This window comes from Pongo abelii, chromosome 8 (assembly GCF_028885655.2).
Source record: "Pongo abelii isolate AG06213 chromosome 8, NHGRI_mPonAbe1-v2.0_pri, whole genome shotgun sequence".
Classification (NCBI taxonomy): domain Eukaryota; kingdom Metazoa; phylum Chordata; class Mammalia; order Primates; family Hominidae; genus Pongo; species Pongo abelii.
In genome coordinates this window covers 8821352-8833893 of record NC_071993.2, presented here as the reverse complement: position 1 = coordinate 8833893, position 12542 = coordinate 8821352, and the positions used below count along the sequence as shown (strand labels likewise).

The 12542-nt window shown below is 37.1% G+C and overlaps 1 long non-coding RNA gene across 1 annotated transcript in view; it reads left to right on the top strand.

The window, feature by feature from the left end:
• The window catches only part of LOC134762030 (uncharacterized), a 30565-nt gene extending 19532 nt beyond the window's left edge, over window positions 1–11033 (top strand). The window contains exons 2-3 of the long non-coding RNA XR_010141477.1: window positions 8271–8350; window positions 10421–11033. This is a non-coding gene — a long non-coding RNA (uncharacterized LOC134762030). The remainder of the gene's footprint in view (window positions 1–8270; window positions 8351–10420) is intronic.
• Window positions 11034–12542: the final 1509 nt, after the last annotated feature.

Sequence of the window (12542 nt, the reverse complement as noted above, 5' to 3'; positions counted from 1 at the left end):
TCCCTGTGATAGTTTGCTGAGAATGATGGTTTCCAGCTTCATCCATATCCCTACAGAGGACATGAACTCATCCTTTCTTATGGCTGCATAGTATTCCATTGTATATATGTGCCACATTTTCTTAATCCAGGCAATCATTGACGGATATTTGGGTTGGTTCCAAGTCTTTGCTATTGTGAATAGTGCTGCAGTAAACATACGTGTGCATGTGTCTTTATAGTAGCATGAGTTATAATCCTTTGGGTATATACCCAGTAATGGGATTGCTGGGTCAAATGGTATTTCTAGTTCTAGATCCTTGAGGAATTGCCACACTGTCTTCCACAATGGTTGAACTAGTTTACAGTCCCACCAATAGTGTAAAAGTGTTCCTATTTGTCCACATCCTCCACATCCAGCACCTGTTGTTTCCTGACTTTTTAATGATCGCCATTCTAACTGGCATGAGATGGTATCTCATTGTGGTTTTGATTTGCATTTCTCTGATGACCAGTGATGATAAGCATTTTTTCATGTGTCTGTTGGCTACATGAATGTCTTCTTTTGTGAAGTGTCTGTTCATATCCTTTGCCCACTTTTTTCTGGGATTGTTTTTTTCTTGTAAATTTGTTTAAGTTCTTTGTAGATTTTGGATATTAGCTCCTTGTCAGATGGGTAGATTGGGAGTTTTGTCCCACTCTGTAGGTTGCCTGTTCACTCTGATGGTAGTTTCTTTTGCCGTGCAGAAGCTCTTTAGTTCACAATTGCTACAAAGAGAATAAAATACCTAGGAATCCAACTTACAAGAGACGTGAAGGACCTCTTCAAGGAAAACTACACACCACTGCTCAACGAAATAAAAGAGGACACAAACAAATGGAAGAACATTCCATGCTCATGGATAGGAAGAAACAGTATCATGAAAATGGCCATACTGCCCAAGGTAATTCATAGATTCAATGCCATCTCCAACAAGCTACCAATGACTTTCTTCACAGAATTAGAAAAAACTACTTTAAAGTTCACATGGAACCAAAAAATAGCCCACATTTCCAAGACAATCCTAAGCATAAAGAATAAAGCCGGAGGCATCATGCTACCTGACTTCAAACTATACTACAAGGCTACAGTAACCAAAACAGCATGGTACTGGTACCAAAACAGATAAAACAGATAAAAACAGACCAATGGAACAGAACAGAGGCTTCAGAAATAATACCACACATCTACAACCATCTGATCTTTGACAAACCTGACAAAAGCAAGCAATGGGGAAAGGATTCCCTATTTAATAAATGGTGCTGGGAAAACTGGCTAGCCGTATGTAGAAAGCTGAAACTGGATCCCTTCCTTACGCCTTATACAAAAATTAATTCAAGATGGATTAAAGACTTAAATATTAGACATAAAACCATAAAAACCCTAGAAGAAAACCTAAGCAATACCATTGAGGACATAGGCATGGGCAAGGACTTCATGACTAAAACACCAAAAGCAATGGCAACAAAAGCCAAAATAGACAAATGGGATCTAATTAAACCTTTTTTATCTTTAAAAAAATTGTGAAATCCAGAATAGAATGATGTTCCGTTATAGAGAAGGTTCTGAATAAACTTTATCTATTATTCCACGTGGACTTTATCTATTATTCCCAATTTAAAAATTTTATTTTGGGACACAGTTAACTAACGGAATAAATCAATCCACTTACCATATACTCAATCTTAACAATAACAATTGCTACCATTTATTATCTGCTTGCCATATGCCAGAAATTAAGATAGGTGCTTTACTTATCTCGTTAATTCCTTACAATATATCTGTAAGGTAAATATTATTTCCACTTTACAGATAAGAATACAAAGCCCAGAGATATTATACCAAGGTTATTCACTAGCAAAGCCAGTTTACATCTCAAAGATTATTTTAACAAAAGTAATTGCTGCTGTAAGCCATAGATTTCTCCCATTGGTTTTCTAAGCCCTAATAAAGAAAACTAAGCATCACACAATTGGGCAACAGAAAACAGTAGCCATAGACTGTAAGCTAAAACATTAATGTACCCAGAGACACATTTTAGCTTAGCCAAATAGTTATTGCTGCAAAAAAAGAAACAGGTGCCTGGGAAAAAGGCTTTTTTTTTTTTTTTTTTTTTTTTTTTTTTTTTTTTTTACCACTTGTCATTTCTGCTGGTGCCAGGTTGCAAGGCAGAAGACTCTCTTAAGACTTGGGCTTTGAGATGCATTTTTGTCCCTCAACTCTCATGCACCACATCTCCACAGTGAGATGTCAACTGCATCACAAACGGTGATGTGAACACCAACTTCAATGGAAGTAACTTGGAGCTGCAGACAGGCTGGTTAGGGGGATACATGAGAGGGTAGTATAGGAACACATCATGTTGGCCAGGCTAGTCTCAAACTCCTGACCTCGTCATCTGCCTCCCAAAGTGCTGGGATTACAGGCATGAGCAACGCACCCGGCGTGGTGGTGCGTTGTAATCACAGCTACTCGGGAAGCTGAGGCAGGAGAATTGCTTGAACCCAGGAGGCGGGGGTTGCAGTGAACCGAGATCACACCACTGCACTCCAGCCTGGATGACAGAGTGAGACTGTCTCTCTAAAAAGAACAAACAAACAAACAAACAAAAAACTCAGCAATTTAGGAAATAAAACTAGATGAGTACTTGATGCCAGGCATTATTCTATTCCCCTAAGCCCATCTCTTCCAACCTAGTGCTCTCCCTGTCTGACTGGCTTCTCCGAAGTCACCAATTCTCGTCCAAGGAAGGCCCCTGCTTTCCTTCAAATCCTATCTGACATCCCATTTCTCAGCTCTCCAGCGCAATGAAGATCTCGTTCTGCCTGTGTTTTGTAGAACTTGCCTTAAGTGCATCTGGATCTCACTCTTGGCAGACTCCAGATACCTGAAGAGTGATGCTCTCTGGGTTGTCGCTTCATGGAAACGTCCATGTTCACTCTTCTATTAACTAGCAGTTACTATAATAGTTATCACTCCCTGCTCCTGGCATTACTTAATTCTTTTTTTAATACCTATACTGCTTTTTTTCCTTTTTATTATTTTTTATTTTATTTAGAGACAGAGTCTCACTCTGTCACCCAGGTTGGAGTGCAGTGGTGTGATCATAGCTCACTGCAGCCTCAAACTCTTGGGCTCAAGTGATTCCCCTGCCTCAACCTTCCAAGTAGCTGGGACTACAGGTGCACACCACCACACCTGGCTATTTTTTATTTTGTAGAGACAGAGGTATCACTTGCCCACGCTGCTCTGAAATGGCTGACCTCAAGCTATCTCCCACTGCAGCCTTTCAAAGTGCTAGGATTACAGGTGTGAGCCACTGAGCCCAGAATTTTTTTTTTTTGTTTTCTTATGTTAGTTCTTCACATGCTGAATTAAACCAGTTCTTAAGCTGAATCAAATGTCTCTTAGACTCTTCTACTCACCCGACTTTCACACAAGCAGTGCTGTACCTACCTACAGCTAACAAACATTTCACACATGTGCACACACACACATAAACATCTTTATATTAAATATCCAAAAAATAATAACTATAATAACTATACCTGTCAACTATAAATGACACTGATACACACATACACACTTATTTATGCTATATGAAAGCATTTTCTGACATGAAATATAAGATTTCTTTGATAAACTATAATGCTTTAGAATAAACGTTCATTTCAGGGAAAATGCCTTCCTGAGTTATTTATTTGAGAGTAATAAATTATTTGAAAATTATAAAAGCTAAAAAGTTACTTGCAATAACAGCTTAACCTGCACATGTTGCCCCGTTTTCCTTTCTTTAGGCCCTTCGCATGTGTTTCTAGTTAATCCCACTGAGTTTTTTATTTATAATGAAATGCCTCTATCCATCATACATGACTGAATGATTAAAATAAAACTAGTCTTTTCTCCTTTATTCCTTCCTTTCTTCTTTTCATCCTTTTTTTTTCCTTCTTTCCTTCTTCCTTTCTTTGTATTACTGAAAACTCCTGGTGGAAAGACATTTTAACATTCACCAGTAAAATTAAATTGGTTTTTCTAGCCATCTACTTAATATCTGTGAGTTCATAATAATATGACCATACACATTAACTTTTCTCATTTGGATAGCAATAAAAATAAAACAACTATGGGGTATCTCAAAACTATATTCATGCATTTTATTTAAAATAAGAAGAAAAGTTTTCTTCTTCAGGTTTCCTTCCTGATAAATCAACGAAGGCTGCCACATAATCAACTGAATAGATTGTAATGATAGCCAAAATTAAGAAGTTTGATATCACTCATTTCAAATTTATAATCATTTCAGTTCTTCTGAAATGTTATAAAGGCTCCAGAGAACAGAGATTCAGAATAGGTAATTCATCTTTACCACTGACATTCTTAGAACATATTTTTTTGGAGTGTAAAGACGTACCTTTCATGCTATAATAAAGCACATTTACTTTGATGTTGCTTCAAGGACAAAATGATGCCCTCAGGATAGTAAAATTCCCTGGGGATTCATCTGCAAAATGAGGGTCAGACTTTGACCCTGATGCTGCTTACAAATGACAGTAGCAAAAAAAGGTAACCTAGTACACATTGTAAAGCACGGGGATATATCATCAGTAACATACATCTAGAAATTACAATTAGGTAAAAAAATGAAATCCATGCAAGCCAATTTGTAGAAATAGAGAAGTATCTCCCTAATTACTGTTTATTTAAAACAGATTGTTCTGACACTGTAATTGACTTTCCAATTTTGTACATAAGAACTTTATTGCTCTGCTTACCATTTATGTCAAAGATATATATATCTTCTTTAACTAGCAGTTAGCTCTTTACTATATAAACAAATTTCCCTCCTTTGAACAATCTTAAATATAAACATATATATTTGACATGATTCTATTGAAATCATGTTACATATAAAGTTATTGAAACACCCATAAATATGTAGAAAATAAAATATTTAGAGAGATCACAATTTAAACATTTCCTAATAGGAGGTAAACCAACATTTTTATTCACATTGCAAAACCATCAGGAGGTAAGTTTTTTATCCAGTTGGTTTCCTCAACAATGAAATCTTCTTGTAAGTCATTTGTGTAATAGTAAAATGGAGACTTTAATCTCAATGTCCACTCCTAAACTTATTTACAGCCAGACTAACATGCTCATTAAATACAGACTAGTTATTTTGATCTCATAGTTTATACAGTTATTCAAGTTTTTAAAATTATGAAAACCAAAGGCATAAAATTGAAATATAATTAAACCACAAAAAACAGATAAAAAATCATAACTCTGATTTTCGGACTTTTAAAGATTTTTAAATTTTTAAGGTCATTCATAGGAGCACTGGTCAAATCCAATACATCAATTTTCAAAAAGGTGTTGAAGGGTCATTCTCTAAATCATAATCATGACAATAATAGGAATGACTATCATTAATTAATCCCAACTGATATTTTAAGCCGTGAATACTCATCATGTCTAGTCCTCACTGCAATCCTGTGAGGTGGTATGATTTATTGCTGAATGTCTTGCTCAAGACCACACAGTTGGTAAACGGCAGATCACTGATGTAAACCCAGGTTAGTCTAACCCTAATACTTTCCCACACTTCATATTCCTTCTGGTGGCCCTCAGGCAATGTGCTCCTGGTGGCCACAGATCAATAGATTATCCAAAATTGAACGAGAAGAGAAGAGTGAAAAATGTATATTGCTAACTTGTGCTTTTGATTACCATTATTTTTATTTCTTTTTCATCTTTACATTCTGAAGACTAATGTTTCCTAACAACAGTGAAAAAAATGTAATATATACTGTGAGTTTATCACCTGCTTGGCTAATGAAATGCCTAAACTGAAATCTGTGTATTTATCCCTTCAGGCATGTCAAAAGTTTGTTTGGAAATAATTCAATACAAAGAAGGATCATCTTGTCATCTTTTAAAATAATTAAAACTTGCCTTACTATTTCGGGTTTAGACCTTTCAATCATTGATCAAGAGAATTCTCATGTCATATGGATGCAGATGTCACACTTCTGCTTTGGAATTATATTGCAACAAAAGTCCCATTTCTCTCAAAATAATACTCAACACTCTCCCACAAGCTGTAATGGAGGTTTCCCATTTGGATTATTAAATTCCTTTTGCTACAAGACATGAGACAGGACATTAAGGAAAATGAACATAAAGTTATGTTTTTTCCAGTAACGGTTAATAAACATATTTTTATGAAGAACCAGAATAAGTCAGACACTAAATTCCCCAGTGGTCCTTGTCCACCATCTTGGTAATCCTCCAAACCTTCGAGTAGGTATAAATTCTTGCTAAATTTAGCTCCTTCTCAATAAAGACTCAAGACTTGTTTCAGATCTTCCCACTCTCCAGCACACTCAAACACACATCCACATAATGCATTTTTTCCTAAGAATCATGTAGATGTAAACTGTATAGAAGGATAATATTGGAAAATTTTTATCTAGGCTCTAGACTCCTGGCAGAACCAATAAATAATTGAGTGGATGTTCTGTTGGAAGGTTTTTTAAGCTCATGCTTTGCTAATGCAACTGAAGTGATTATCACAGTGCCTGACACAGATGCATACTAAATTAAATATATGCTAATGCCTTCAGGCCCAGAAAATAGGGTAAGTCAGAGAGAAAACAAAAACACACCTATGTCGTTATTTTTGTCCCTGCTTTCTTTCTTAGTAATACAAGCACCTACCCCAGAGATTTGGAAAAAAAAAAACAACAACAAAAAACAACAACAAACTGTGACACTCCAGCCCAATTCAAGCTGCCCCTGTGTTTTATTTGGCTAACTTAATGTTATATAAAACTTTTGAATTAGCTGTCAATATTTTAAAAGCAACAACAAGAAGAACATCTTACAGAAAAATCCATATTCCAGTTCTTTGCAAAAATCCATCCAACCTGGACCCCAAATCTCCCATGTCAACATCCAGCAGGCTCAGAACATGGTCTGCCTTCTGTTAGGCAGGGATTCTTCAGTTACCAGAGTCCTGCCCTGTCAGCCTCGGTCATTTCACCATCCATCTCACCTCTGTAGCTAACTGGCTTTTGCCCAGTTATACTTGCCAAAAACATGACATCTGTCCTGAATTTCCCCCTAAATACCCACATATGTACACATCTCACCCCCAATTATCTATATCTCCCCTCTTCCACCTGAATTCCTTCAGCCTCCTTCCACACACACAGTCCTCTCCCTACCTCCAGACCCAGTGCCTCCCACAGAGCAGCCAGCGAGCTATTTCCAAACGGCATACTGTCAAATCACTGCTCTAGTTAGAATAATCCCAGAGGCCGGGTGCGCTGGCTCACGCCTATAATCCCAACACTTTGGGAGGCTGAGGCTGGCAGATCACGAGGTCAGGAGATCAAGACCATCTTAGCTAACACGGTGAAACCCCGTCTCTACAAAAAATACAAAAAATTAGCCAGGCGTGGTGGCAGGCGCTTGTAGTCCCAGCTACTCCGGAAGCTGAGGCAGGAGAATCGCTTGAGTCCAGGAGGCAGAGGAGGTTATAGTGAGCCGAGATTGTGCCACTGCACTCCAGCCTGGGCAACAGAGTGAGACTCCATCTCAAAAAAAGAAATAATAATCATAATAATAATTCCAGAATTTGATGAAGTTTAAAGTCTTTGGCTTGATCACACAGCCTTGCTAGAACTGATCTTCTCATTAGAAACTCCCTTCTCCTAACATAACCCTCTATATTTCAAGGGCTAATCCACAATTTTGCATTGGTTGCACTATATATGTAAAGCATTTAGAAAAGTATGTGATTCTTAGTGCCATGTAAGCATTTGTTGTAGTTGTTACACAAAGAAATTATTTTACATTATTCTTCAACATATACCTATGATTATTCTCTTCAAGTGAAAAATATACTGTCTTCAAGACATGCATATTCTATAAGCAGCTGCCAAATGTTCTTTCTCTGCATAAAAGTTCATCCCTTAGAAGAGATGGATAAAATATCCCCACAGGCCAAAGATTCTTATTTATTTTTCCTTTTTTGTGTGTTTTTTTTTTTCTTTCTAAATTGAGATGGGAATAGAAGGGCAAGGAAAGTTGAAAGCAAGGTGGGAGAAGAGGTACCAGCAAGGTTAGTTTAATTGGATTCTAGTAAGAACTTATTTTGAAGCGATTATACACATTACTCTTTATATGTCTGTGTAGTGATAATTCTGTAAATATATTCATCAGATAGATTTCTTCGTCTTTGACAGAGTCCCCCATGGTAGGAATGCAAGCTTCTTTCCCAATAAGAGAAGACCCTCCCAGTGCATCCACCAGACTGTGCTGCTGGGTAAGTGCTCAAAACAAAAAAATAAATTAATGCAGAAAGGAATTAAGACATGCCTTCAGTTATACAGCATATTGTGTATGTACCTGTGTCAAACTGCTTTCACTACTAAACAATGCTTTGACTTTTAGGGCACCGATGTCATTGTTTAATTGTCCTGTTACAAATTGCCTCTGTGAAATCAAACTAAGATTTCAGCTAAAGCAATGTTTTTTTAAGATTGTTAGACGCTGGTAATTGTAAACATGTGAAAGTGCTGTGGTGATTGGGGTTAAGTGCTGACTGGAGTACAATGGTGCAATCTCGGTTCAGGGCAACCTCTGCCTCCCAGGTTCAAGCGATTCTCCTGCCTCAGCCTCCCTAGTAGCTGGGATTACAAGCACACACCACCAAACCCAGCTAATTTCTGTGTTTTTAGTAGAGACGGGGTTTCACCATGTTGGCCAGGATGGTCTTAAACTCCTGACCTCAGGTGGCCTCCCAAAGTGGTGGTATTAAAGGCATGAGCCACCATGCCCAGCCTTATTATATTTTTAAAAAACATTTTATTAACAATGGAGCTATATGAGCAGAAAAATATGTCTGTAGGTACTTGTCCCAGGGTCCCACATCTTAGTCTTCCTTCCCCCTAATTGTTTAAACAACGAAAGGTTGTTTACCTGTGGTTCATGAACACATAACAGCTCACAGAACACATTTAGGAGGTCAGACGCATGAAGCCCCAAAATTGAAAACAAAACTTCGTATGTATGTGCCTTTGAATTGTTTTGCTGTTGCTTTTAGGAAAAGGATGCTATAAATACTACTAGAATTCCCTAATAAACTCTGAAAGGAAAATAACAACTACAATTTGTTTAATAAATAAGATTAGCCAGGAGTCCGTCAAACTTTGAACAGTTATTCACTTATGTCAAAGGGTGAAATGACAGCCGGCATTTCACGAGGCTGCCACAAGAGCTGGCCTTGCGCTGTCCACGGCTGGTCAGCTCCAGCCCAGCTGCGTACTAATGGAGCTGAGGTTCATAGCTACAACATCAAGTGACCTAGCAGTTAATAATTGGGACCACAGATACCACTGTGTCTAAAACCAAGATTCAATCTACTTTTTCTCCCAACAGTTTTGGGTTGGGGGAGATAGAAAAATAGAAAGGATATCAATACAGAGAAGACTTGATGAGAAAGTGCCCAGGAAATCTATTGAAGAGATATTTTATATGTTATATAATGGTTAATTAAGCTTGATTTACAGAATTAATTTCTTCTATAACAAGTACATTTTTAAATAAATACGGTAATAATTTTCCTTCACAAATTCATATTTAAAAGAAATTGGGTGGGTTATACAAGTTTCTTTAGGGAAGAACATTTTAATGATCGGAAAAAACCTCCCTATCCTTTACCCTGTAAAAGGCAAACTTTGTGAATTCTATACTAACTGATTTAATATTAAACTGACTGTATGTTCTATGGGGTTTTTGGTTGTTTGATTGATTGCGTTTTTTTTTTTGTTTTGTTTGTTTGTTTGTTTCTTTTTAGGATGAGGGGTGGAGAATGAAAAAAATTTACATTAAGGCTTTTCCTTCAAATTGTTAGTTGATAAATGTAATTTCTTAGTATTCTTGCTTCACTGATTGGAAAGGCCGGTAGTTAACAGCCTTTTATTACAAACTTCCTTTAGTCGGCCGCCCGGCAATTAGGCACAGGCATGCTCTGTGACCTCTCGCTGCCTCCCCACCGGCTTTGATTGGAACTTTGCTCAGTGACACACGTCTAATAGCCAGGAGTGGCACGAACTGAACCATCAAGACTCTGATTTATTCCTTAACCCATATCCTTGGTCAAATAGGGGTGTAATGAGCTATTATGACAACTGCCAGTATAACCCAACTTTGTGTTCAGGATGGGGCAAAAATGAAGCAAAGCAAAACAAAACAAAACAAAGATATGCTTCTAATACTAACAAAATCATGAAGAAAGCATTGCTGGAATTCCAGCCTGTGAGATTAAGCAGCATGGTAGCTTGGAAGCAAACTAATTTTGCAATGAGTTTTGTCACTGTGTTTTCCCTTACAGCAAGTTCTTGATTTTGCATAGCAGAACTAAACAGAGAAAACACCTGTTTGGAATGAAGACATTAAATGACAAGCAAGATTCTTCTCTAGTAACATTCCAAGATGAATCATCTGAAATTATGAACATTCAATCGAGAATAACTCAACGTAGAAAAGAGTTGAGAAATGATTACCCGCACTTGTTTTTAATCTTCCATGGATGGCTGTAGAAAAATAAAATAGCTGTGACTTACAGTGCCTGTCTTAACAATGCAACCCCCAGGGCAGCATAAAACAGGCTGACTAAAATTCCTGCAACCCAAAGTTCTACATCAGTGGTCTCCAAATGTATGTTTTACACATCGCTCGGGGCTCTTGTTAAAATGCAGATTCTCATTTGGTAGGTCTGAGTTGGGACCAATTTCATCATTTCTAACAGGCTCCTAGGTGAGCCCACTGCTGCTGGTCCCTGAACCCCACAAGGCAGGCAACCAGGGGCTCCATAACTCCCGTTGTAGCCACTTATAGTTCGATTAATCCTCATCATGGTCTCGATTTGCCACCTCGTCTTGCGTTTAAAGATATTCTGAATTTCTTTTTGCCTCCTTCTCACCAGATTAGAAATATAAGACATTTGGAATGAACTCAGAAGAAGATAATTAAATAGTCTTCCTTGGAGACATTTAAGAATTGGAGTTCATGAGTTTTTTTTTTTAGATTTATTTTTAAAAATTTATTTTTGCAATTATTGTAGAAAATATGAAATATAGAAAAATTATAATTAGGAAAGAAAAACCACCAATTATCTCACCTTTCAGAGGTGGACTCTAAACTTACTAATAATTATTTCTCATGAAAATCAAACATATTTACATATTTTGGACCTAATTATTTTAATTTAACATTGTATTATATACATTTGCTGTGTCATTAATTTTTCTCCTAAAAAAAAAGAGTTTAGTATTTTAGTCTAGGGAGGTACTATAATTTATTGAATGATTTTTCTCCATTCAGGAATTATATTGCTCCCAACATTTCCTTATTTAAAATATCACAGAAATAAAATAATAGAAGTTTTAAAATATCTATCATGGTTATAGCTTACTTTCATAAGCCTTTTAAAGGGGACAGTTGCTCTTCACCCACAAGGAAGTGCTCTTATGCTTTTTTCTTTCATTCTCCAAAAGAATATTCTCAAGAAGTCAAGCCCACTCTTCACTATCCCTGTTGTTCAGGTTTAAAAAACACAACTGCGTTAACATCTGTATTAACCTAGGCACATCTTAATTGAAAACCTCTAATACCTCCTCCATTTTTTTCACTGTTATTGATTACATTGTTTTTTCCTTTGGTGGGGGGAGGGGGGTTGGATATCTTTTAACTGTTTATTTGTCTTTAATTTATGTTTCAAAAATAACCCATTCTCAGTTTAAACAGTTGGTACTCTATTATTAAGCCATTCTTTTAGGATACAAATCACCATAATGAAAAAAAATAAGTTTTATTGCCTACCCATCCTCTGATTCAAGGTGCTATCCCATAATCAAATTTAACATCTCTCCCATTTACTCCTCCCCAAACACACAGGGTCTTCCCCTCCCACCTCCTCCTGCCTACGAGAACCGGGTAGTTTTTCCATAAATACAAACTAAATTACCTGGTTATTATTGTGTGGATGACATCACTATAGCCACTCTTAGCTTTATATCAGACTGGCTTCTGTTGATTTTGTTTTAATTGATGAAAATACAATTTAAACTAGCTTTGAAATGGGTAGTAGTAAAATTTATTGTCTCCTGTAACTAGGAGAATCAAAAGAAACATTGTTTTCAGCAATTCTTGGATTCGGGGATTTTATTTTATTCCTTTTAGTCCTACATCTCTCAGCTTCTACTTTTCTCTGCTTGGGTTTTATTCTTGGGCAGGCTTTTCCCACTGAGCTACAAACACAGCCATCTGAAGTCCTAGGTGTCCATGTTGCTTGGCACCTGCATTCCCGGAAGAAGGCAGTGCTCCATTTTTGGTAGTCCCAGCCAACCACTTCCCTATCAGAGGGCACAGATTGACCTGGCCTTGGTCACATTCCTATTTTTGAACCAATCTTTGAGGTTAAGAGATTCAACATTCTAATTGGCTCTCTCCTG